The sequence below is a fragment of the Podarcis tiliguerta genome (assembly GCF_965153285.1).
Source record: "Podarcis tiliguerta genome assembly, chromosome: 5".
Classification (NCBI taxonomy): Eukaryota; Metazoa; Chordata; class Lepidosauria; order Squamata; family Lacertidae; genus Podarcis; species Podarcis tiliguerta.
In genome coordinates, this window is record NC_139538.1 from 9,257,741 (window position 1) to 9,284,025 (window position 26,285).

General features: G+C 45.0%; 1 long non-coding RNA gene across 3 annotated transcripts in view; it reads left to right on the forward strand.

The window, feature by feature from the left end:
* Positions 1 to 24,083, forward strand: part of LOC310678519 — an 84,743-nt gene extending 60,660 nt beyond the window's left edge. For 2 of the 3 annotated variants that reach the window (XR_014511806.1, XR_014511807.1), the window contains exons 2-4: positions 5,743 to 5,922; positions 14,338 to 14,526; positions 17,243 to 18,110. This is a non-coding gene — a long non-coding RNA (uncharacterized lncRNA). Of the gene's footprint in view, positions 1 to 5,742; positions 5,923 to 14,337; positions 14,527 to 17,242; positions 18,111 to 22,343 lie in introns of those variants that run through there. The other variant, XR_014511805.1, reaches the window with a different exon arrangement.
* The last annotated feature ends 2,202 nt before the right edge of the window (positions 24,084 to 26,285 follow it).

Here is a 26,285-nt window from a genome sequence, read left to right on the forward strand (position 1 = left end):
CGGGTTCGATTCCCTGCTCCGCCACATGCAGCTGCTGGGTAACCTTGGGCTAGTCACACTTCTTTGACGTCTCTCAGCCCCACTCACCTCACAGAGTGTTTGTTGTGGGGGAGGAAGGGAAAGGAGAATGTTAGCCGCTTTGAGACTCCTTCGGGTAGTGATAAAGCGGGATATCAAATCCAAACTCTTCTTCTTCTCCTCTTCTACTTGCTGTTTGGTAGGTGGACCATTATAGGGGCAGAAAGTAAGACCTGTAAAGCTGATGGGGTTGCAGGCAGAGAGTCAGGACCATTGAATTAGCTGCCCTGGTCCCCACTTCTTACCTGAAATGCTCTTGGTCGGTATCCTGTCCCGCCCCAGTTTCAAAGCTCTGCTTTCAAAGTGGTATTGCAGAGTTTGTGTGATTTTTTAAATAACTCTGACCCACTCTTCAAAGTAATATTTTTAACTACTTAGAGTTGTGGGTGCGGGGGGAGAGAAGAAAGATAAAATATAAGCACTTTGACACAGAATTTCCTGTTATCTGGCTACATGGGGGCCTTTCCAGATCTATGATGCGTTGCCCACATACTTTTCCTTTTCACCAGGAATAAATTTATAAATAATCTTGCCCACTCAGGAAGCCCCATTCTCTTTAGAAAGACCAGGGATTTGGCCAGAAAGAGGATTATTGATAACACGGAATATCTTTATTATAGTGGTGTCCGCAAGCATGGCTGTACTTAAAGGTCTGTCAGCATTTTGATTTTATATATATTTCTTCAGAGGTTTATAAACTCGCACGCAGGGGAGAAAAAATTAAATGCAAAAAAAGTACTCAACCCTAAAACTTGGCATGCAAAGGATTTAGCTGCCAGAAAGTTGGGTTTTATCAGTGTTATTTTTATTTTCAATTAAAACGAAATTGGGTTTGCCATGACTTATCGCAGATTAAATAACTAGCTCTGCCTATTGAGCTGCATAGCTTAACCCCTTTGCTCCTGCTGAGTCCGGACTGAAGAAGTGGAAGAAGTGTGTGTACAACGTCTCCTGGCCATGCTGGGACCTCTCACAACAGCCCTGTGGGGAAGACCAGGCGATGTGCCTCAGACGGACAATGGCTAGGACACCATTTAGGGAAGGAAAAAGAAAGGGTGCCCTTGATTCCCTGATGTTTCGTGTGAGAAGCAATGCAGTACAGTGGTGTGAAAAAATATATCAGCTTCCTTCCTCTCTTTGGGCTTCTGCAAAGACTCTCCTCCTGCAAAAGAGGGGAGTGGTTGTGGTCGGGAGCCCGACTCCGCCTCAAGCAGGGGGCATTAGCCCCCTGCCTCCCACTCACCTGGCTGGTGCCCACGCCCACGGGCAGGCACCCAACCAGGTGCCTGCGAGGGGGCGTGTTTAGCAGCCTAAATTGCTGCGGCAACAGCCTTCTGGCCTCACTTTTTGTCGTCCCGTCCCGAGTCACCCACCCTCCACTCCCTTAGATCTCAGGGTCTCAGTTTTCTTTTGGCCTTGCTATGGACCTTAGGTTGGTCGCCCTGGTTGTCCGGGGGGCCTGGTAGGAATTTTTCCATTTGGCATTAGGCTTTTTGGTTTTTTCGCCTACCTCGTAGCAATCGTCACAACTTTCGTGGTATTGGTGGGTAGGTTAGGCATTGGAATAATGTGTTGTGGTGTGTCGAAGGGCTAGGTGTGGCCATCGCCTGCGCCTTCAATTTTTGGGTATTCCGTTAAAGGAATCTGGTGGTCGTGTATTCTGTCCGATGCCTGCTTGGCGGGAGGCCATGGCACGACCCTTGGTGACATCAGGGGAGAGCCTGTAGTTGGATTAGCATCAACAGGCTCCACCTGCTGGTGAATAAACCCCCCTTGTTTTAGACTCACCCCTCTCTGAGCGGGTGGAGTCAGCTGACGTAATCCAATGCCTAAGCCAATACCTTTTCACTTGCTGTAATCAATAAAGTTGTGGCCTTTTCTTGCCCATTAACCTTATATCACGTGTCCTTGTGTTTTCATTCCACTACGCGGGGATTGGGTCCTCGAACCACAACCTATTTGATTTGCTTCCACAAAGCTTCCACCAAGGTTAGATTAGCTTTATTGAGAATTCGTTCTGTTGTTGCTATTTTTGTGGGAAAGTTATATGACAACAAGCATCCACACTGCATCCGGATGTGGGTGTGGGGTGTTTATGCGTCCTCCCATCAATCATTTGTCCGTTCCACGCATATTCCTTTCTTAACTCCCGACTATTCCATTTTTTTAAAAATAAAATAAAAAGGTGGCTTCGTTGTGCTACTGCTTTATCTATTTGAACTGTGCAAATGCAAATTGCCTAGTGCGTTGCTTGAATTCATCCTGCAAAATGCTGACTGCATGGCGGTGCCCTTTGATAACACCTGTGAGACCTCTCTGGACAAAGTCTTGCCCAGCTATCTGGGGGCACTAAAATCCGCATTGTTCCACATCTAAAGATAATTTCCCTGTTTCATCCTGCCCTCCCAATTGCATGGCTCACCAAAATGCTAACTGAGGTACTTGCAGGAAACTCCTGAAAGATGCACATTTGCTTTCTGCTACCCTATTGGAGCCCTTGTGAAGGAATGGAGAGTTTTCTGTCCTCCATAAACAAGCATCTTTGCCTAATTTTCTTTGTTCTTCACTCTCATGGCTAGGAGTCAAGTTCCTGATTCCTCAGCCCCAGGAGCTCAGATGAGTTTCTTTGCCTCCTGCCTATAAGCTGAAACACAAGTTGCTCGTCTATAAGTTTAGAAACACGAGTTGCTCCATTTAAAGTTTGCTCTTATTGCAAGTGTAGAATATCCCTGAGTTAAGAATCAGGAAGATGTTCCTGGCTTGAATTTTGCACCTGCTATCAATTTCTTATGTGCTTGCTTGCTTGTTTTTACTTTTATGCTGTTTTTCCTCAATGAGCTGTGCCCAAAGCAAATTACAAACAAACATTCAAAACCTCAAAACAGAGAACACTGGAAGTAAAAATATACAAACCGCAGAACGTGTAAGCAAGTTCAAAATAACAAAAGCTAACAATTTAGCAAACACAGAATGAGCTCAATCATAGAATTGGAAGGGGCTCTGGGGGTCATCTAGTCCAACCCCCTGCAATGCAGGGATCTCAACTAAAGCATCAATGACAAATGACCACCCGACCTCTGCTTAAAAACCCCCAAGGAATCTTGTAACTTGAATCCATTGGTTCGCATCCTAGCCTAGCAGGAGAAAACAAGCTTGCTCCATCTTCCATGTATCAGCACTTTAGATGTTTGAAGATGGCTGCCATATCTCCTCTTGGTCTCCTCTTTTCCAGGATAAACATACCCAACTCTCTCAACCATTCCTCATAAGGCTTGGTTTCCAGGCCCTTTATCATCATGTTAACCAACCAACCAACAAATCTAGGATCTAGAAGCCTGGCTTAGATACATTTCAGCTGGCGCTCACATCTCTCCTCCAGAGAAGGCGGACAGTGGCAAAATGCAAATGTCAGGGAAAGCGATGGTGGAAAGTCTCTTCCACAGCCTCCTGGAAGTACCAGCTGCTGGTGCAGGTCTTATTGGGCTAATCCAAGTCACTTTACTCCATTCTCCCCATCTGTAGACTGAAGGTAACAATACCATTCCATACCTTGCAAGTGTCCCAGAAAAAAACGGGGCATTCTGTTTTTTCTCGTCAGAGAACAGCGGCTCTTTTGGACACTGTGATCTTGCACAATTTTGCACTGAGATTCCCCCCCCAAAAAAACCCACTTTTTCTGGGGCCACAATCTCACTCAAAATGCACATTTTAGGGCGCTGTGCCCCCCAAAACACACTCTCACAGAGGGTAGGAATTAGGGCTGCTGAGGAGGGTCCCAAAGGGCTACATTTGACTCCTGGACCTGAGTCTGCATAGCCCAGCTATAGTGGGACAAAATAGCATTTCTTCTTGGGTGGTGAGATGCTGCTCTTATACAACAGAGATTATATGCATACACACCATGATAGGGTGGCACAGTTAAAAAACGCCATTGCCACCCTGCTTTCCTCTTGACGGCTAGAGCAAAGACCCATATCCTGTTCTCCAAACATACACGGGCTTTTTTTTATGTGCTTTAAGCACAGTTAAGTTATTTAAAGCCCTTTCTTCTCACTGTACAATTTATTCTTTCCTTCATGTCTCTCAGCATTTCCTATTTGTGGTCAGCGGAATTGTATCTTTCCTGTACTGAATCGTACACAAAGGATAATACTGTTCTGTTTTGTCTGTTGACAAGATCTTCAAATCCTACTGCCCCACGGACGCATAATCGAAATTTAAAGGAAAATGTTTCCATCCATTTCCCCCACCACCGCCACCCCAATATATATACACATATATATGTAGGGATTTAGCTAAGACTTTGACACCATGGAAACTAGGCCCTAGGCGATGATCCTGTTCCTTCGAAATATTATCCCCTGACTTTCAATTTTGCCTGAGGTGTGTGTGTGTGTGTGTGTGTGTGTGTGTGTGATGAAAGAGCTCTTTCACAGAAACTTACTTTGCCCTTTAGCTCACATGCTCCCCAAACATCTAACTGCAGCGGATGTATTGGTGCCTATGTACAAATGTTGGTATTCATTTAAAGCACAAGCCATAAGGGCATCATTTTGACATGTGAGATGTTTGCAGAGGGAAGGCGTTCACTGCAAGGACTCCCATGGTGCATGTATGCACACTCACGTGTACACACACACATACGTGTACACACAAAGATGGCTGGGGCGCCTAGCGTCAGAGGTGATAGGTAGCATCTGCTTTGGTCTTGTGCCCCGATGGCCCTGCAGTGTATGGGGAGTTCAGCATTAGAAATAAACTTCCCCTTAGCTCCAACGATAGTCTCTGCCAGTAACATACCCTCCAACATCTCTCCAATGAAAATAGGGATGCCCTGTTCCATAACGATAATTTTACTGTTTATACCCCACACATCTTACTGGGTTGCCCCAGCCACTCTGGGCAGCTTCCAACACACATAAAACCATAACAAAACATTAAACATTAAAAAAAACCCCTTCCTTATACAGGATTGCCTTGGAGCGGATAACTCCATATCCTCCAACATTTCTCCATTGGAAATAGGGGCATTCTAAGGGAAAGTGGGACATTCCAGGATCAAATCAGAAACAGGGATGGCTTCCCTGGAACATCCCTGGAATAAAGGACATCCCTGGAGCATAGGAGCACTTGGAGGGTGTTGCTGGGGTAGATTTTTACTGAGTTTGCAGCTGTGGAAGGCTTACATCTCCTCACCCTGTTCACTGTGAAGCCCTCTTCCCTCTCTCTCTCTCACACACACATCCCCTGTGACTTTAATTTTTAAAAAAACCTACACGATCAGTCCTTAAGAGGAGATTTGTTATGTCTGAACAAAACGTGAAGCATTTGTTTCCATTGCTCACATCTCACATAATGTATGTTGGTGGAAAGTCTGCACCCTTAGTGGGTAAGATGAACAATGATTGTCATTCTTCTTTCTTTCGGATATCCTCGTCAGTATTTTGAATTATTTTTGGGGGGAACGCTTGGCATTTTAACCTTCTCTTATCCCAATCACATTATTTCTCTCTCTTTCTCCCAAGTGTGCTCTGATCTTTCTTCTCCTTCTGCAAACCTGTTTTCTGGCAGCAACCTTATCAGACCCAAGGCCTACCTTTAATCCAAGGTGGCAGCATGGGAACCCAATTTAAATTGTCCATCTTTCTCCGTTTCCCTCTTTAGGATGGCCAGATGTGACAGATGATGGCAGGGCTCTTGCACCATTAATATTTGCACAGAAGAAGGAATTTTAGCAGGTGCAGTTTCACATGGAGAGTTGAGAAAAGGGGCACATCCTGGAATCACCTATGCTACCCAATTATTGGAGTCACAGGAATCCACATCCTCCTTTGTTTAAATCTGGCAAGTTTCTTTCTCTTTCTCTTGTTTATATTTTTTTTAAGCTAAGTTGCCTTGAAAATAAAAAAGATGCTGATTCTACTAGTAAGACCCATGAGGTTAGGCTGTGACCCACTTGTGCCCCCAGCTGTAGACCAATGCTATATAGAATGAAAGTGATGCATTTTTTCACTGGATCAGTGTATGAACATGATATTTGAGAGGGTGGAACCTTAAAAGGTTGTCTTGAAAATGATTGTCCATGTTACATGCCATTCCATTCAATGCTGCATTATTCTGTTCAATTATTGAATGAACGGAACTGGAGAAGGGAAGGGTTGACTCATACTGGTGTAGTGATGAAATGTGAATATTCACACGGTTTCTACATTTTGTCCACATTCTGAAGAAAAATAAAGCCCTTTCTTCCATCTCCTCCTGCCTCACATCTGATGGGGGGCAGCCTGAGAAATGGGGGGCAGCCTGAGAAGAGCTCTAGACCCTCTAGAAGGACTCTAGAGGGTCTGCTCTGGAGAGCCCCATACCATCTGATTGTGGGAGCTGGAGCGGACAGGAGTGGAAGAGGAAGCTCTGTTGCACACACTGTAGTTGGCTGCACCAGCGCAGCTGCAACCTTGGAGACAACCCATATTTCCGAACGTCTTTTCTTTCAAAATACGCATTTCTAAACATACTGGGTGATATTCAGCTGGGTCATATTAGAGGCCCATTAGAAGTATTGGATTTAAGTCACTTAAGTTCACTGGTTTCAATGGGTCTGCTCTATGACTGTTGGATAGCTCCCATTTTCTCTCGAAACAGCATTTGCCACTTATCTTGAGCTGGAAACTCAACGTTTAATAGGCGGCTACATTTCAACCCACACGTTAATCTTGGAGGTGCGGATCAGGTCAGTCAGCACTGGAACCCACAAAGATGGATTTCCCCAAACACAAACCCTGGAGGCTCAAATGAAGAAGGAAAGAAAGACGACCTCAGGACACTTATATTTCTCTCCCTTCATACATTATTCTCCCTCCTAGACACAGGAGGAGAACAGGAGACTCACCTTCCTCCGCATGGGTCAGCTTGCTAATTCTAACCAGCTTGTTTTTATTTTTAAGTGCCAATCAACGAGAGTTATTTCTTGCCTGCTCAAGACAACAGAGTTTAAAGCTTAAAGAAGAAAAGAGGAGACACACAGGAGGGTCTGGTGCTAATGTCCTCTGTTCTCTGAACCTGTCTGTTCTACCAGTGACCCATAGAGGAGCTGTGTCAGCTTATCAGTTAACCAGCCATCGCTGACAGACAAATACCTTAAGACCGAGGTTGGGCGAAACTGCTACAAATGTGCCAACCATTTCAGAGCCGGCAAAAATCCCTTCATTCAGGTTTTTCAACCATGGCTAGAGATAACCACATCTGCAATAATAGGCTATATGCTTTCAGGAGTATTAGACTCAATTTTTTAAACCATGAGATGGGCTTTGTATTATTTTTATTTTTTTGTTTTGTTGTGGTATTGATGGCACTGAAATCACAATGGGAGGTTTCCATTTCATGGTTTCAATTAAAATGATGAATAGTGATATGCCTTTCCAAGCCTGAGAGTCGTATGTGTTTAAGCAGGCCTCAATTCAGTTTGCCTACCTAGTCAGAGCATTCCAAAACTACCGTATTTTTTGCTCTATAAGATGCACCAGACCATAAGACGCAACTAGTTTTTGGAGGAGGAAAACAAGAAAAAAAATATTCTGAATCCCAGAAGCCAGAACAGCAAGAGGGATTGCTGCGCAGCGAAAGCAGCAATCCCTCTTGCTGTTCTGGCTTCTGGGATAGCTGCGCAGCCTGCATTCACTCCATAAGACGCACACACATTTCCCCTTACTTTTTAGGATGGAAAAAGTGAGTCTTATAGAGCAAAAAATACGGTACTTCAACCAAGACACAGCCATCCTTCCATATGCACACTTTTCCAGATTTTGTGAGGGAGTCCTCCAGCCCAAGTAATGTGCACAGAAATGCATTCACTAGGTTAAACTGTAAAATATTAGTGAAAATACAATACAAAAATGCATTGCATTAGGGGAAATTGCTATTTGAACAAGAAATTTGCATTAGACTGCTGATGAATTTTCAGGAGGACTTAAATTGCAAATGTGTGGGAATGTGGAGAACTGAACTTAATATTGGGAAAACGGCCTAGAGAAACAAAAGGTGACAGATTAGCCTCTGTTTGGATCTGCCTCCATAATCTGCCAGTGTCTGGTTGGTCATTGGGTGGGGGTGGGGCTGGGTTGCAGGGTCCTGGACATTGGATTTGGGGCCCAGCCATCTCTGCATTGTATGTGCAATTCAGCTCCTTCACTGCACAAAAGATGCCTTTTTAAAATTAGGCCAATCATCCCTTCATTATCTAGCTATCTAGGAGCCAGATTTTTTTTTCCTGAGCCAAATGTCCTGTTTTTTAAAAAATGATTCGGCAACCCAGAGGGGTACAGTTTTTAGGCTCTAGGCATTACTGAGCACCTGGATTTCTGTACCCCAGAATATATTTAGACTGAGCCATCTTTTAAATATATATTCAGAGCAAAATACAATAAAATCAAATAGTGGGAGAAAATAGTAAATTATCTTGGAAGTAGAAAACAATGCAGTAAAGCCATGTGCACAGCAAGTACAGCAGAAATCTTCCAAAAGCAATGCAAACCTATCATCTAGAGAATTAAAGGAAAAAAGAGCTAAGAAAAGTCTTTTGAGATGAAAGTGCAAAAAGACAGGGCACTGGAAGGGGCTGAGCAGACATCACTTGGATAGGAGTTCCAGACATGGGTGCCAACACTGAAAAAGCCCTGCTTTGCATTCCAAATGGCATTCATAGGAATGATCCATGTTTTTTCATGCATGTCTGCCTTTCCTTACATAATTTTTACAATGACCCTCATTTCAGATAATGTCTACACTTAAGCAACCGTGTTAAAAAATAAGAATCAGTTGCACTAATAGTGCAACTGTCGCCACTCCACAGGTGCTTTATAGTTTTAAGAGAAAATGCAAGGGCACTATGAAGAAAGGAAGGAGGAGGAGGGAGAAAGGTTGTACGGCTGAAGTGTGCTCAGAGAAAGCTGATCCCATAGTTGAAAATGCCAGCGGGTTCCTAGTCCTGAAACCCAAATGCTTGTTGATTTTGGCTGAATGCAACTGTTGAGTACCGAGTGACATTTACCTGTGCAGGCAGCATCTTGGATTTCAACACAAACTAATCTAGCCATCCTTTTGGCATCCATCATTCCCAGTGACCCAAGCGAAAGAGCGGCATGCAACACCTTGTATGCTCTTGCTTTCAGGCGGGGTATCAGCTAGCAATTATGGCTAGTCATTTGTCCAAGCGCTTTTGGAGGAAAGGGGTGACCTGCTAGGGTCTGCACGTATTGTCAAACAAAGAGAGGCTTGGATCATGACAAGAATGCCTTCGCAAGTTCCCACCCAGCCAGCAATCAAGTTCTATCTTGAAAAAATAACAGGGAAGGCAGAACACACAACGTTATCTCCCTTTCCTATCCATTTGTCCATTTTTTGCATCACTTAAGAAAACACATTTGGTATGGGGTCCGGCTTCTTAATGTGTCAAGCTCGCTTTCTTTCTTTCTTTTTGCGGGCAGGGGTTCATATTAACAGCCAGCTGATGTCAGTAGACATGGAGGCCGAATGACAGGACCCATGCCAAGGGGAGCGGAGACAAAGGGTTTCTTCCCGAAAGCGAGCGAGTGTGTGCAACAGAATGCATCTCCCCCCAAATACCTTTGTTTTGCTGTTCTGCTTTCCTAGAATATCTAGATTCGGTTAAGTATGCAAGTAGAAGACACCATTGTTTTTACTTTAGGAGTGACGCAGGAATTCCCATTAGGACGGCATAACATTGCTAACGTTCAATCTGTGGCAACATGGAGGCAGCCCCAGAAAATGGAAAAAAGCAAACAGAGAGATTGGTTCCGTGCTGAAAGGTTTAGTCATGCAAATAAAATAAAGTCATATCAACCCCAAACGCATGCTGAATGCAACCTTTCTCAATGACAAAGCAGCCTGTTGTTCTTCTTTCTTTTCTCAATGAGAGTTCCCTTGAGAGCCTTTTTTCTAGAAGGATGCCTAGATCACTCAAGAGAGGTCCCCTGCTCTTCATATATCTAGAAAGGCTCTAGGAAGGCAGAACCTGCTACTCTCCAGAAGTTATGAAACTTCCAATGCCTGCCAACCCTGGCCAGCATGGCTAGTGGTCAGGGATGACGGACATTGTCCATCTAGAGGGCCACAGTTTCCCCAGCCCCGTTCTAAAATCTAAAGTGAGGATGGCTTTCCAGGTATTGTTTGACACCAGCATCCATCAATCCCAGCCAGCTTCAGGCCCATCCCTACTCAGCCTTGGTTAGGTATGATATTGACTAAACATCAGGAAGAACTTTCTTGTGGCGAGAGCTACTTGATAGAGGAACGAACTCTCTTGGGAGGTGGTGGACTCTTCTTCCTTGGAGGTTTTTAAGAAGAGTTGGGTGGCCATCTGCCATGGATACTTCAGTTGAGATTCCTACATTGCAGCAGGCTGGACTAGATCATCCTTGGGGTCCCTTCCAACTCTACAGTTCTGTGATGGGAACTATAACCCTCATCTCTGACCTGGAACAAGATTGCAAAGATGCTCCAGGCAATTGGACTGTATGAAACTCTATGAAATGCAGCATGGGAGCTATCTAATGTGCCTATGACTGTATTTCAGTTGGTTTTTATAGTTGCAAGTTCCCCTGAAAACTTGCTTATAGGATGGCAAAGGAATGCTTAATATAACAGAACATCCAAAACAGTTGCATCTATATTTAATCACTTGATGTGTGTCTAGTTCTAGCTCTTTATCATCCCAAATCCCCTTTGTTCTGTTCTGTTTGTTTTTAGTTGTTTAATTACCTATTACACATGAATATCCCTTTTGTTCTTTATGGGGCACTGTATTGTTCTAAGTAATTGTTATATAAATGAAAATTTCTTGAAATAAAGGGTATGTACTTAAAACAAACAAGGAAATGACTGCCTCACCAAAACAAACTCTCACACATCTGTTGTAGCTCTCCTGGCCATGCTTCTGGGTGAGAGCCCTGCAAAGCTATTGCCTGTTCTTAGAACAGTGGTTTTTAGATTTTGAGAGCCAGCATGTTGGCATCCATCTCTCTCAAGAGGCAATGGAGTGCGCCTCCGGGGGTGAAGTCAAACCGCTGGCGCTCACACCGCCTGCTGTGACTGCAGAATCCAAAGCCGTAACTATGGGGAAAGCAAGACTCTCTTGGGGTGTTTATGCTGTGAATCCCTTCATCGTAAGGTTCAGATTGTATTTGTGCAAGTAAACACAGGTTGAATCCTGACAAGACAGAAGTACTGTTTTGGGGGGACAGGAGGCGGGCGGGTGTGGAGGACTCCCTGGTCCTGAATGGGGTAACTGTACCCCTGAAGGATCATGTGCGCAACCTGGGAGTCATTTTGGACTCACAGCTGTCCATGGAGGCTCAGGTCAATTCTGTGTCCAGGGCAGCTGTTTACCAGCTCCATCTGGTATGCAGGCTGAGACCCTACCTGCCCGCAGACTGTCTCGCCAGAGTGCTGCATGCTCTGGTTATCTCCCGCTTGGACTACTGCAATGTGCTCTATGTGGGGCTACCTTTGAAGGTGACCCGGAAACTACACCTAATCCAGAACGCGGCAGCTAGACTGGTGACTGGGAGCAGCCACCGAGACCACATGACACAGGTCTTGAAAGACCTACATTGGCTCCCAGTACGTTTCTGAGCCCAATTCAAAGTGTTGGTGCTGACCTTTAAAGCCCTAAATGGCCTCGATCCAGTATACCTGAAGGAGCATCTCCACCCCCATCGTTATGCCCGGACACTGAGGTCCTGTTCCGAGGGCCTTCTGGTGGTGCCCTCGCTGCGAGAAGCCACGTTACAGGGAATCAGGCAGAGGGCCTTCTTGGTAGTGGCGCCCGCCCTGCGGAACGCCCTCCCACCAGATGTCAAAGCGATAAACAACTACCTGACATTTAGAAGACATCTGAAGGCAGCCCTGTTCAGGGAAGTTTTTAATGTGTGACATTTTAATGTATTTTTAATCTTTGTTGGAAGCCGCCCAGAGTGGCTGGAGAAACCCAGCCACATGGGCTGGGTACAAATAATAAATTATTATTATTAATATATTCTAAAGGAAACACGAACCCTGGGTGAACGCCTGGAATCTTTCACCGCTTGAATATTGGGGTGGAGTACAACAATGTGTAGTGCATTTTCCATCCTCCAGAAAAACTTTCCATGATGACTTGAGTGTGTCGCAGATGATTATTGGACACATTCAAGGGCCAGGCATCAGCCATGCCTATTGAGGGCATGACTTGGAACATATCCCACAGGCTGCTATGGCTGCACATTGCAGAGGAAGACTGGTTGGACGAGCTCTCATTCAGGGAAGCTTGTTTCACCAATCTTTTCAATGAGGACACCCCCTCTCCCAATAACCTTCTAGGGAACAATGTGGTTCCACAGGAAGATACTGCCTGAAAAGAGACGGACCTAGAAACCTGTAATGGAAGCACCTTATGAACACAGGGAAAGAAGACCCCACCACCATTGTTTAGCAGCAAGGAGGCCTCAGTCCATTGCTACTTCCAGCTTCTTCATCTGTTGTCGTCACATATATCGACATGATGAATCTAGGTACTACAATGTCCCTGAAATGGAGTAAATGGTTTTGATTCAGGCATCTTATGATGGCTTAAAGAAGAGACAGCGGTCCTAATATTCCAGGATTAGAAACAGAAAATGTAGGAAACCATGGGGTCGCAACTGGAAGGAAGATCATTCATTTCAGTTCAAGACAGGGAATAAATGCAAAAGACTTTGTTTTCTCCTGTATGGAAAGCAGGCCTCAGATAAACAACGTAGTCCAGAAAACACACGTTTGTGTGCTAACTCACACCAAGCTCAAGGCGAGACACGTCTATAAATAAAAAACGCCCCACCCACCCTTCGTCGAAATCTGTGGGGAATTTAGTGAGTGTGTGTTTTTGTAAGATATTTCTGTTCAATTAGGCCACACCGTACAGTGGCTTTATATGAAAGGCGGCCTAGAGACAGAGCGAGCGCAGGGTGGCTCTGTGGAAGTGAGAGTACATTGTAATGATAGCAGCCGTGCTCGGGTTGCGAGTGTCAGTCACCTCTTATTCTTAATCAAAAGGCTTCCAATCCCTTCTTGAGGCACGTCCTCTGGAAATGAAGGGACTGCCAGAGGAATCATTTGAATGTGGCAGCCCTTGATAATGATGAAATGAACAAAAGGTTCACTTTTTTATTTTATTTTTTTTTGGTTTGGGTGAGGAGGAATTCAGCTCACGGCTCATGAAAAGGCCGCGGTTTAATAGCGGCCGGCGGCAGCCGCGAGGGCTTCTAGTTATCTGCCGTGTGGCCTCCTTTGCAGAGATAATGGCTGCAACAAGGGCTTCCCCTCAGCCTACTCTCAAGGCCTGACTGGAGCAGAGGGAAGCAGCCTGAGAGGAATGGAGAGCCCGCTTCACACAATCGCTCCTTGGAAATGTGCGCCGTGTCATACCCGTGAGAGCATGGCAGCCATTTTGGGCGCCGTGCTCTCGTGTGTGTGTGTGTGTTTTGGGGGGGTGAGATCTTGCAATCTCATTAGTGTTGGGCAGCCCCTAGTGGAAACTGCCATTTAAATTTCCCACAATGCCTCAGTGCAACTCCATATTATAGGCATCCTAAGAAATGGTGGCTAGGCAAAACAACAGCAACAACCATTTTGTGGATTGGCTATTGGGCAGGTAATTGCAGGTATCTCTGCTGGTCTCTGAGAGCATGCTGGGATCCTGATAGCTTCGTGAGGCTGCTGAGTGCAGATGTCAGGCCAGCCTGGTCCTAAATTGCCCTAATAGTTATACACTGGACCCTCGGGTAACGTTACCTTTGGGTAACATAACTTTCGGGTTGCGAACGCAGGAAACCCGGAAGTGTATACTTCCGGGTTTCACCATGCGTGCATGCGCAGAAGCGCTCTATCGCGCTGCGTGTGTGCGTGCAGAAGTAGCACCTCTAGATGCAGATTTTTCGGGGAATGTACGGACCCCGAGAACGAATTAAGTTTGTATCCGGAGGGTCCACTGTAGTAGGGTTTGGTGTTGCCAATTTGTTGCAGTCTGAAGTGCTGTTCAGTAACGCTCTCTCTCTCTCTCTGTATGTGTATGTGTGTGTGTGTGTGTGTGTGTGCGCGCGCGCGCACGTATGCAATACAATATTTGTGAAAATTATGTGTTTGCACGTGTATATTTATTTATAACATCACTGGGTATACACCTATGAATAACTTCAGGGCGGGGTACTTGCATGTTTTCCTTCGCAGAGCTCAACAGTCTATTTGAAACGCCGTCAAAGGACAGCCCTTTCTTTGCAGGAGTCCCCTTATGAAAAGGGGTGTCTGGTCCAAGTCAAGAAGGGAGAGCAGCAGGGGTCTTCCGGTTGCCCATCAACAGTTGGCACCTGGGTAGCAGATGGAGCAGACACACACCTGGCCACAGCCTTTCCTGCTATGGTGAGATGTATTGTCGTTCTATTTAAATAGTTGTCACTAATAATAAATGTGCCCACGTTTATACAGAAATTAGCACAGGCAAATTTCACACAAGCCTGTATCCTTTTTTCTTATGATGCCTAAGTTGCCACCTTACAGCAGGGTCTAGCTAAACTAATAAAAACTTTTGGCAACCGACTTAAGAGCTGCCCCTCACTCCACTGCCCCCTTCAGACTGTCTAAAGTGCCGTATTTTTCGCCCCATAGGACACACTTTTTCCCCTCCAAAAATGAAGGGGAAATGTGTGTGCGTCCTATGGGGCGAATGTAGGCTTTCGCTGAAGCCTGGAGAGCGAGAGGGGTCGGTGCGCACCGACCCCTCTTGCTCTCCTGGCTTCGCGCAGATCTCCGTAAGCCGCGGGAGCCCTGCGCTGGGCTCCTGCGGCTTGCGGAGAGTTGCCTGCATGTTGAAGGCTGGGCGCACTGAGCTGCCCCGCGCCTGGGGGAAAAACAATCCCCCCCTTTATCCCCCCCCAAAAAAAACTAGGTGCGCCTTATGGGACGGTGCGTCCTATAGGGCGAAAAATACGGTAATTTGATATTTCCACGTTGATTGTGCGTCTCAGATGCACAGAAATAGGAATTTATGACACAGTTGTGTACAAAGGAGACCTTTTTTTTTTTTTTTACAGTTTACTTGTTTATAACATCTATCAGTTTCACTCTCAGTCCTAAGGCACTCGAGATGATATACACATTTTAAAGATATGAAATGATAATCTTGTGTACTGTTATTTCTTTTGTAGGGCTGGCAATTAGGGGGTTTGGAGACTCAATTTAGCAGCCAAGATTGACACACACACACCCTGTCTCCAACAGGACCATCCTAAAGATGCCCCTCAGATGCTTGGTATTAATTAATTAGTTAATTAAAATAATGTAAATGCCTATTTAAAAGATAACTAAGTTTCAAAGCAGCTTGCAACTGAACTTAGAGAATAAAACAGAACACGACAAAATAGCAAAATAATGATAAACAAAGGTCAAATGCAAATCGCACACAGGTTTGGAAAATAGAATATTCTCTTGAACATGAAGACATCTCAGAGAAAAATCAAATGCAAAAATATAGCAAAACTTCACAAAACAGCATCATTAGCTGAGATAGACGCTGCACCCCACTTCCCCCCATAGCAACCTGTCCCAGATACATTCCTAGCAGTCTTCCCCATACAAAATTCTCTCTTTAGCATTCCCACCAGCCACGCAGACAACACAGATAATCCCCAGCCAACCGCTTGTTACAAGGCTAACGTCTGGACTACAAAAAAATACCTGGCAGCTTTGAGCATAATTTGCAGCCAGCTCATTCACCCAGCTCCATCTAGGGCAATACAGACCCACCACGCCCTCCTTGTCTGCCACCCAGGTAGGGCCATACTCCCTACCGGTTCGGTCTTTCACACTGAGCAGTATTAAGCAACTTTGAAACGCACAAAAACATTGTGAGCCAGACCCTTTTGTGCAAGCTGAGACACAGTTTGCAGAGGTGTTTTTTTTTGCAGAGTTAACTTACTGAAAAAGAATTCTGGTGATCAGTCCAAAGGTCCGTCTAGAATTCTGCATTCTTGTTTCTCCCCATCTGATGCCTCTAGGCTGTGAATGTGCAGTTGTTCCTAATGCTGTGATCCTTTCGAACAACTGATATTCACTGGCACGCTGACACTGTGGGATAGTGGTTAGAGCAGTGTTTCTCAAACGTGGGTCTCCAGCTGTTGTTGGACTACAACTCCCATCATCCTTGACCATCCCAGCTAGGGATGATGGGAGTTGTAGTCCAACAACAGCTGCAGACCCACGTTTGAGAAACACTGGGTGAGCATATCGAAGGACCTGGGAGACCAGGTTCAAATCCCCACTTGGCCATGAAACTCACTGGGTGACCTTGGGCCGGTCACCAACTCTGAGGCCAGCCTACCTCCCAGGAATGTTGTGACAGTAATGTGGAGAGGCAAGGAGTCCAAAACCTTGAGCTTCTTGGGTGGAAAGTGGGACATGAACGTAATAATAAATACTGCACCCAAAAGTGTTTTACAGTAAAACAACATATATAAAACAGTTAAAAGCAATATAAAATGCAAAAAAAAAAAAAAACCATTTAAAAACAGCAGTACATACTTGATATCAATGCCTTTAAAGACAAAACCTATTAATTACTACAATCACGATAACAGGAAAAGCAAAATGGCAGGACTGAAAGAAGAAAAACAGCTGATATCATTGAACAATGTAGGGTCAGAGCAGAATAATCTATTAAGGAGGATGTTTGTTAAAGTTTACTTAACTCTTCCGTATGTTGAGAAGGTTTCCAGTCCTCATGGGAAAGGCTGAAAAGAAGCATGGGTACCCCCCACAAAAATTTATAATTTGGAAAACAATTGGATTATATGATATGTATTTTTATAATTTGGACTAATTGATTTGATGTGTTTAATTTGGAAATATGAAATTTAATAAAAATTATTTTAAAAAAAGAAAAGAAAAGCCTTGAGGCGAAGTTTAATTCATCTAACTCCATTTAATTCATCTGACTCAATAGTTATTGTAACGAACAAACAATATTCACTTAATATAATGTCAATTTCAACTCCAGTTTTTAATACCTAATATTATTGCCTTCGAATTCATCGAGAGGACAAGATTTAGAGTGCTGCTTGCTGCTTCTTCCTTTTTTAAGGATCCGTCCAAGTCAAATGTCAAGAGCAGAACTGGAATAGTTTCAACATTCTGCCCCACGGATGCTTGCCAACGCGTTGAGTAATGAACTGGGAGCAGCAGGCAACAGGAAATGGGTGCTCATGAGTCAAACGCAGAGTCTGCAGGGCCCAGGAAATCTCCCAAAGAATACAAATACTATTCCCACAAGAGCCAGACTTAAGTATCAGCACACACTTGATACTGGCCTGTCGTCTTCTGACAACCGATGATGGTGAGAGATGAACAGTTGTGGGTCTAGCATAGCAAACTCACTTCTTGCATCAGGAAGAAGGCAGTTTGCCTCTGAATAGCACTTGCGGGGAATTGCAAGTGGGAAGAGGGCTGTTGAACTTGTAGGCACCCTATGGACATCTGGTTGGTTACTGTGAGAACAGATATGCTGGATTTGATGGGCCTTTGACCTGATCCAGCAGGACACTTAGGTTCTCATTCCTATAGCATCCTCCCTGTCACTTGGTTCCTGCTTTTATGATGGACACTTCTCAGAAGCCTTTAGACATTTTTTTTGTGTGGATTATCAGGATCCCTCCTAATCTCGTGATGTGGAACAGCGCTTAGATTGAAGAATGTCACGCCTAATGCCTTAAATAAATAACCTTGGACAGCGTGTCAGAAATTTAGCTGCTGAGATCCTTCATTCTTGCTTGCCCTTCCCCTCAACGTCCCTCCCTTTCTGCTGCGTGCCAAACCTGTTTGCCAAGTACGGCCATTTTGCTAGGTCACAAAATTCTCTGCGACTGCAAAGAAAGGTGATTTGCTTTGGGCAATCGGATGTCTTAGGAAGATTAGGACAAAGGAAGAGCGGAATGAAATTAATGGAGTACTAGGCAAGACCAAGGGAGCAAAGACCAGAAATAGAGAGAGAAGCAGAGGATGGTTAGATGGTTGGTTAGTAGGTTAGTTGCATCAGCTGGGGAAACTGATGGTGCTGGAGGTGGTGCTGGAGATACCGTATTTTTCGCTCTATAAGACTCACTTTTTCCCTCCTAAAAAGTAAGGGGAAATGTGTGTGCGTCTTATGGAGCGAATGCAGACTGCGCAGCTATCCCAGAAGCCAGAACAGCAAGAGGGATTGTTGCTTTCGCTGCGTAGCAGCAAAAAATTAGGTGCGTCTTGTGATCTGGTGCGTCTTATAGAGCGAAAAATACGGGTAAGTGGGAGGAGGAAGATGACATAAATTAAGATGGGAGCAAGATTTAAAGGCTGGAGGTAGGGATGCGGGAGGAATTTGATTCATTTAAAGGCGAACCTATCTAATTTGCACTTCCTGGAAAATACAATTAAATGAAACACAGCCAGTGTTTGAAATAATTGCTTCTCCAAATTTTGCAAAGCAGTTCTCCAGACAAGTAATGTTTGCAAAAATGCATATATTCGGCTAAAGGGTGCATAAAAACCACAAATGGATGTGCAAATGTGGGAGACTGGAAGAAAGAGGAATGCCTTTTCCTAGGTGGAGGTGGTCCAGGCAGGTTAGAAGACAATGTAGTTCAGGGCCAGATTGGCTGACTGACAGTTGGAAGGGGATGCAGCCGAGCTGGATGTCGTGGAAATCAATAACAATAGTGGTTCGCAGTTGTTGCAACCTACGGCTAGAACACTCAAAGCCTCTTCCAAGTGTTATTGTGTCCTGATGTAGCACCATACAGGGGGAGCTTCTGTAGGAAGGAAGCTTTCAGCTACCAGAGGACCACCATCACTAGGCTCAACAAAGCAGGTAACATTGTCAAGGAAAGTGTGAAAAGGGGCGTATAGTTTTACTCTCGGCTGGACGTTCTCAGAGAACATTCGACCTAAGGTGCGCAGCCTGGGAGTCATTCTGGACTCACAGCTGTCCATGGAGGCTCAGGTCAATTCTGTGTCCAGGGCAGCTGTTTATCAGCTCCATCTGGTACGCAGGCTGAGACCCTATCTGCCTGCGGACTGCCTCGCCAGAGTGGTGCATGCTCTGGTTATCTCTCACTTGGACTACTGCAATGCGCTCTATGTGGGGCTACCTTTGAAGATAACCCAGAAACTACAATTAATCCAGAATGCGGCAGCTAGACTGGTGACTGGGAGCGGCCACCGAGACCATATAACACTGGTCTTGAAAGACCTACACTGGCTCCCAATACGTTTCCGAGCACAATTCAAAGTGTTGGTGCTGACCTTTAAAGCTCTAAACGGCCTCGATCCAGAATACCTGAAGGAGCGTCTCCACCTCCATTGTTGTGTCCGGACACTGAGGTCCAGTGCTGAGGGCCTTCTGGCAGTTCCCTCATTGCGAGAAGCCAAGTTACAGGGAACCAGGCAGAGGGCCTTCTCGGTAGTGGTGCCCACCCTGTGGAACGCCCTCCCACCAGATGTCAAAGAGAAAAATAACTACCAAACTTTTAGAAGACATCTAAAGGCAGCCCTGTTTAAAGGTAAAGGTAAAGGCACCCCTAACCATTAGGTCCAGTTGTGACCGACTCTGGGGTTGCGGCGCTCATCTCGCTTTATTGGCCGAGGGAGCCAGCGTACAGCTTCCGGGTCATGTGGCCAGCATGACTAAGCCGCTTCTGGCGAACCAGAGCAGCACACGGATATGCTGTTTACCTTCCTGCCGGAGCAGTACCTATTTATCTACTTGATCTTTGGCGTGCTTTCGAACTGCTAGGTTGGCAGGAGCAGGGGCCAAGCAACGGGAGCTCACCCCGTCGCGGGTATTCGAATTGCTGACCTTCTGATCAGCAAGTCCTAGTCTCTGTGGTTTAACCCACAGCGCCACCCGTGTGCCTGCAGCCCTGTTTAGGGAAGCTTTTAATGTTTAATAGGTTATTGTATTTTAGTGTTTTGTTGGAAGCCGTCCAGAGTGGCTGGGGGGACCCAGCCAGATGGGCGGGGTATAAATAATAAATTATTATTATTATTATTATTATTATTATTATTATTATTATTATTAGTGGGATGACTGTATTCTCACATGGCGAAACTCTGAATTACAGGCACTGAAAATGATAAAGGTGTTAAAAAGGATGGTTGCACCTTTCTTTCGCCACTTGGGGGCGCACTTGCACAACCATTAACGATGGAAGACTATCAGGTTTTTCTGACCTCATAGTTTTGAAAACCTGCGAAAAACACACACGGGGGGGGGGGGGGACACAAACAACATGTAAAGCTCACCCTTTCTCACGCAGATTTCAAAACCCTGCTATTCAGCTTGAGCAACTGAAGAAAGGGTAAATTTAGCTGAGGAAATAGTTTTTGTCATGCTTGCGCATAGTGTAATTAGCTTAATAAGAGAAGCTATTTTTAAACGTTTGCTCCGTTGAAGTGGTCTTGGCTTCTCTCCATGCACGTTAATTCACACGGCAAAAGGGTACCAGCCCAGTAGGTCTGGTTAGGCCTGTGGCTCCAGCCTGGAAGACAGAAGAGGGTCCCATCAGAACTGTCACTCACTTTGACAACTTGATTTGCCACACAGCATTCGATGCCATGGCAACAGGAAAATCCCAAATTGAGCAATGATTTGCCGAACAGGCAAGGAAGGGGCTCTCCAATTCTACTTTACGAAAACAGATCTCAGAGTTACTAAGATTGAAAAAAATATATGTATGTGCTTCGGGATGCGAGTTTCACAATAAAAATAGCATCACGAACCAAAGCCACAGCACACCCATTTGCAGTTGCCCCTTCTGCTTCTGGCCTGCCGTTTAAAAATAAAATAAAATCCAGACTTCATTTCTTCTTCTCTGGCTATATGCAAGTACCTCAAAACTGCCTCGGACCTTTTTTTAAAAAAAACATTTTGGATTTTAGCCTCCAACTCTGACAAGTTCCTGTGACATATGCTTCAGCTTTAAAGAACATTAAATTCATGGCTCTGACATCTGCACCTTTCGCTAGGGAACTATAGAGAAGCCTTCAGGACCTACGATATCTTGACTTTGAAAAGTGAAGAGTGCAGCCCTGGACACCCTTGTGAGGAAGGACGGGTTATAAATTGTACAACAACAACAGCAACAATTTATGGCTGTAATCATGGCAAGATTCAGATAAGCCCTTCACATGCTCAAAGATGGAATAATCTAAGCTCTGCCACCTATTCTGTGTGTCTCACGACTAGGTTGCAGATTTGAACCCAAGTCTCCCAGGTCAACGTTTAACATTCTAAGCACTACAACACTTTGGCTCTCCCTAATGAGAGTAATGTGCCCCCAAGACATTTCAACTGGAGGTACTACCCCTACTGATAATGCTGGCATCCTCCTGAAAGTTCATCTTATATGAATGCACACCCCACCATCGAATCTTGACATAGCCAATGTTAGTCAGAGTCCCTGACATCGGGATCTCCCCTCCAGCTTTGAAGATGGAGACAACATTTGCCCTCCTCCAGTCTACAGGGACCTCACCTGTTCTTCAAGAATTCTCAAAGATTATAGACAGAGGCTCTGAGATCACACCTGCAAGCTCCTTTAGGACCCTTTGGTGCAGCTAATCAGGCCCTGAAGACCTGAATTCATTTAAAGTAGCCAGGTGTTCCCTTACCATCTTTTTTGGGGTTGCAGCTCCCTACTTGTATTGCTTACTCTGTTATCCCCAGGTTGGGCAATGCATTCCTTTGGGTGAAGACAGTGACAAAGTAGGTGTTGAGCTAATCCACCTTCCCTCTGCACCCAATAGCATTTCTCCATCTTCTCCACATAGAGGACCTACTATTTACTTGTTCTTCTTCTCAATCCACCAGGTTTCAGTAATGCCTAATAGGTCATATTTGCCATCCTGTATTAAAAGCTCCAATTTGTTTTGCTTGTTTCCCATACTCTGTGCATTAGGATAGAGACAGCTGAAACCACGAGCCATTTCATCCAGCTGCTTCCTTCTTGTAGTTTCCTGCCCTTTAGCAAGTTTGTTTATTCATCTCAAGTATGGAACAGAACTCAATCCAGTGAATTAGCATTTGCAGTTGTTGCTTTCGGTCTATAAATGATACATTTCCCCTGGATTTGCATTGTGTTTCCTATGCCTTGAAACGAATGGCTCAGAATAACATAACAACCATGTAACTTACTGACATAATTTCTCTACAGCAGCCAGTGAGGCAAATAATGTAATTTTTGGTGGAAGGAGAGATGCAGTGGAATAGAAACAATGCCGTATGCAACTAGTAGATGGCGGGATGGAAAACGATGCTTTTTTACATCCCTCCTTCCCAGTAACTCTTATCTATTTCATTGCAAGTATATTGAAAGCATCCTCAATAACTAGTAGGTGGGATGTAAATACTAATTAATAAATACTGCTGTGGAGACCCCTTCCCTTTTCTGCTTGAAAGGACGCCAGAAACTTTCTAATCTCTTGCATGTTTGTTCTGCCCACACACCTTGATCATATAACCTTAAAGGGGGGTGGGGGAAGCCAAGGGCATATGAGGCTGCTTCTGTGCTTTCTGTGGCATTAGCATCTGCCAGGGGTGCTGCGAGTCCCTGTGTGTAAGAGAAATCCTCCCCGCGGGATTTGCTTAGTGCGAGAGAATGATTAGCAATTGCTAGTGATTAGTAATTTTCTCCCACAGATGGCTTTTCTGCATTCCTGTAGAGCTCTACATACACGGTGGCTCTGCCAATGCACTGCAAAGGCAGAAAACACTATGTGGCAGGAAAGGAAGAAATATCTGGCAGGCTTCTCCCCCCCCCCTCCCTTTCGTGTTATTGTTATAAACAAGCAGCCTAATCGCACTGGCAAATAAGCAAGAAGGGGGACAAATGAGCTGGGTTCTGAATTATTTTGTACACATGGGGCGAGAATCATTCCATGTAAATCAAAGTTCTCCAGGGGATCAGGGCTACATTAAACTGCATGTTGGGTTGGGAGGAGGTAGACGCCCAGTGAACCAGGCAGCTTAGAAGTTGAATTGCACACTGCCCATGAGGTTAGGAATCTATCGCTCTACCAAAATAATAATAATAATAATAATAATAATAATAATTTATTTATACCCCGCCCTCCCCGGCCAGAGCCAGGCTCAGGGCGGCTAACACCAATAAAATTACAATAAAACATAACAGGGGAAACAAACAAACAAACAAAAACAAAACCAGTTTATTAAAATAAGGGTTAAAATACAATTTAAAATGCAGCCTCATTTTAATAGTAGCCCATAAATCAAAACCATAAGGGGAGGGAAACATAAGGGTCAGACTGAGTCCAAACCAAAGGCCAGGCGGAACAGCTCTGTCTTGCAGGTCCTGCGGAAAGATGTCAAATCCTGCAGGGCCCTAGTCTCTTGTGACAGAGCGTTCCACCAAGTCGGGGCCAGTACTGAAAAGGCCCTGGCCCTAGTTGAGACCAATCTAACCACCTTGCGATTTGGGACCTCCAAAGTGTTGTCATTTGTAGACCTTAAGGTCCTCTGTGGGGCATAGCAGGAGAGGCGGTCCTGTAGGTAGGAGGGTCCTAGGCTGTTGCTTTGGTTGTCTTGTTTTAATCCCTCCAGCCCCCCTGCAAGGTAGGCCAGTGATATTATCTCCAGGTTGGAGGGGGAGAGGAGCCTTGCTTGGGCAACCCAGTGAGCTCGTGGCAGAAGTAATTTTTAATTTTGATTTGTTGCTCAGTCTCCTGGCCACCACGATAAGCAATATTTCCATGTGCTCTGGCACTCGTCATGGTCCTCCATGCACAAGACGCGGTTTAGTCCTGCTGGCCACATGACCCTGAAAGCTGTCTGTAGACAAACACCGGCTCCCTCGGCCTGAAAAGCAAGATGAGCGCCACAACACCATAGACGCCTTTGACTGGACTTAACCATCCAGCAGTCTTTTACCTTATTTACTGGAAAGGTAAGAAATAAAAATAAAAACGTGAAGTGTTAGAGAAATTTGACCCACAGTCTTCCCAAATCTGCTCCTGAGGCTTGGGGAACACCCTAAAACAGATTTAGGGAGGTTTAGGAGAGGAAAGGCAGAAAGTTCCATTGTGTGCTTTGGCTACACCCCCACATGTCTTAGTTTTAAACTGGGCCTAATCCTGCGGCCACCACCACAGCTGGTAGCAATGAGTTCCAAAGGATAGGTGCATAAAGTGTGTGGAGAGGAAAGGACTTCCTTTTTATCAGGCCTCAAGCTCTTGTCTTACTCATTATTTTTTGTTTGCATATTTTGCAAAGAGTGTTTATTAATCCAACAGTTTTAAGATTTTAAGGCCAGAAGCAGCAGCCACAACAAAAAGGATTGTCATCGTATCCCTTAGAGACGGTGGATGATTCAGGAAAAGTCTTGCCAAGGCCACGCAGGTAGACATTCTCCCGTCTAAACAGGTGTAATGACTGAGGGGACGGAGAAAAGGAGAGAAAGTGAGAGATTTTTTCACAGTACAGGAAAAAGAGTGATTCCAAGTAAAATGAATACTTGGTGGAACTCCTCCACCTGAATGGGACTGAAATATACTAGGAGTTGAGAGTGGATTTCATGCTCTTTATTCAGCTCATAGTGGTGAGGAGGAATGAAAGTTCCTCCAGAATGTCTGCTTTATATACATTATTTACACAATGGACCCCACGTGATTGGCTAATTCCGGGATTCTCCTGTAGGCCAATCAGGTTGCAGATTCACTTCCACCTGGAGCTGGATTGGGTGGCTCCTGTGGACCAATCAGACTGCTGCATTCTGGATCCTATTGTTCTAGGACCAATCAGACGGCTGCATTTTGGATCCTATTCAACTCAGTACATAACAGGGACGTTTCCATTAACAAATATGGCCTTTATGTTATTTACTTTTGAGAGTGTGTGCGTAGGGGGGAGATTAATGCATCCCTGCAGCTTGAGCTACTGGGGATTTAATTAAAACCACCTCTAACCCACATTTTAAAAGTCTTTTGTTTTTGCTCTGTACAATGAGATGGACGTTAGAAACAAACCACAGTGAAATTAATTTCCACATGCCCAGTGAGTCACGAGGTCGGGAGAGAGGGGAAAAAATTGCACAGGCTTCACTCAGAGTCTTCGTTGATCTCTGCTGTGGGCAGAAAGGGCCTTCAGCATTTCTCTGAGGACAAAATGTTGGAGGGCAGCTTGAGCTCTTGCTGCGATAGCCTTGCTATCCACCTTTCTGCCTTAGCTCCAATGGGAGCTGCATGCAACATTCAGCCAACTTATCGGGTAGTTGCTCACCTGGTGCCCCTCCAGATGTTGGGGTGACTACTCCCATCATCCCCAAGCAATGTGCATGTTATTTCTGTTGCACATATAGGTAGCTGCTTCTGCTTCTGCTGCTGCTGTTCATCAATAGTGAACACTGTAATAATACAGTGTAATAATACAGTGGAAGTATTAGTGCCACTGAATTCTGCTCTAGTCAGACCTCACCTGTGTCCAATTCTGGGCACCACAGTTCAAGAAGGACACTGACAAACTGGAACGTGTCCAGAGGAGGGCAACCAAAATGGTCAAAGGCCTGGAAACAATGCCTTATGAGGAACGGCTAAGGGAGCTGGGCATGTTTAGCCTGGAGAAGAGGAGGTTAAGGGGTGATATGATAGCCATGTTCAAATATATAAAAGGATGTCATATAGAGGAGGGAGAAAGGTTGTTTTCTGCTGCTCCAGAGAAGCGGACACGGAGCAATGGATCCAAACTACAAGAAAGAAGATTCCACCTAAACATTAGGAAGAACTTCCTGACAGTAAGAGCTGTTTGACAGTGGAATTTGCTGCCAAGGAGTGTGGTGGAGTCTCCTTCTTTGGAGGTCTTTAAGCAGAGGCTTGACAATCATATGTCAGGAGTGCTCTGATGGTGTTTCCTGCTTGGCAGGGGGTTGGACTCGATGGCCCTTGTGGTCTCTTCCAACTCTATGATTCTATGATTCTAATGTACATGTTATTTCACAGAGTCAACTAATGTGCAGTAGGAGAATAGCATAGGACTAGGACCAGGCAGACCAGGGTTCAAATTCCCACTTCAACGGGTGACCTTGGGCCTGTCACATAGAAGATGGAGCAAGCTTATTGGCCATGATCAAATGGGCACAATATAT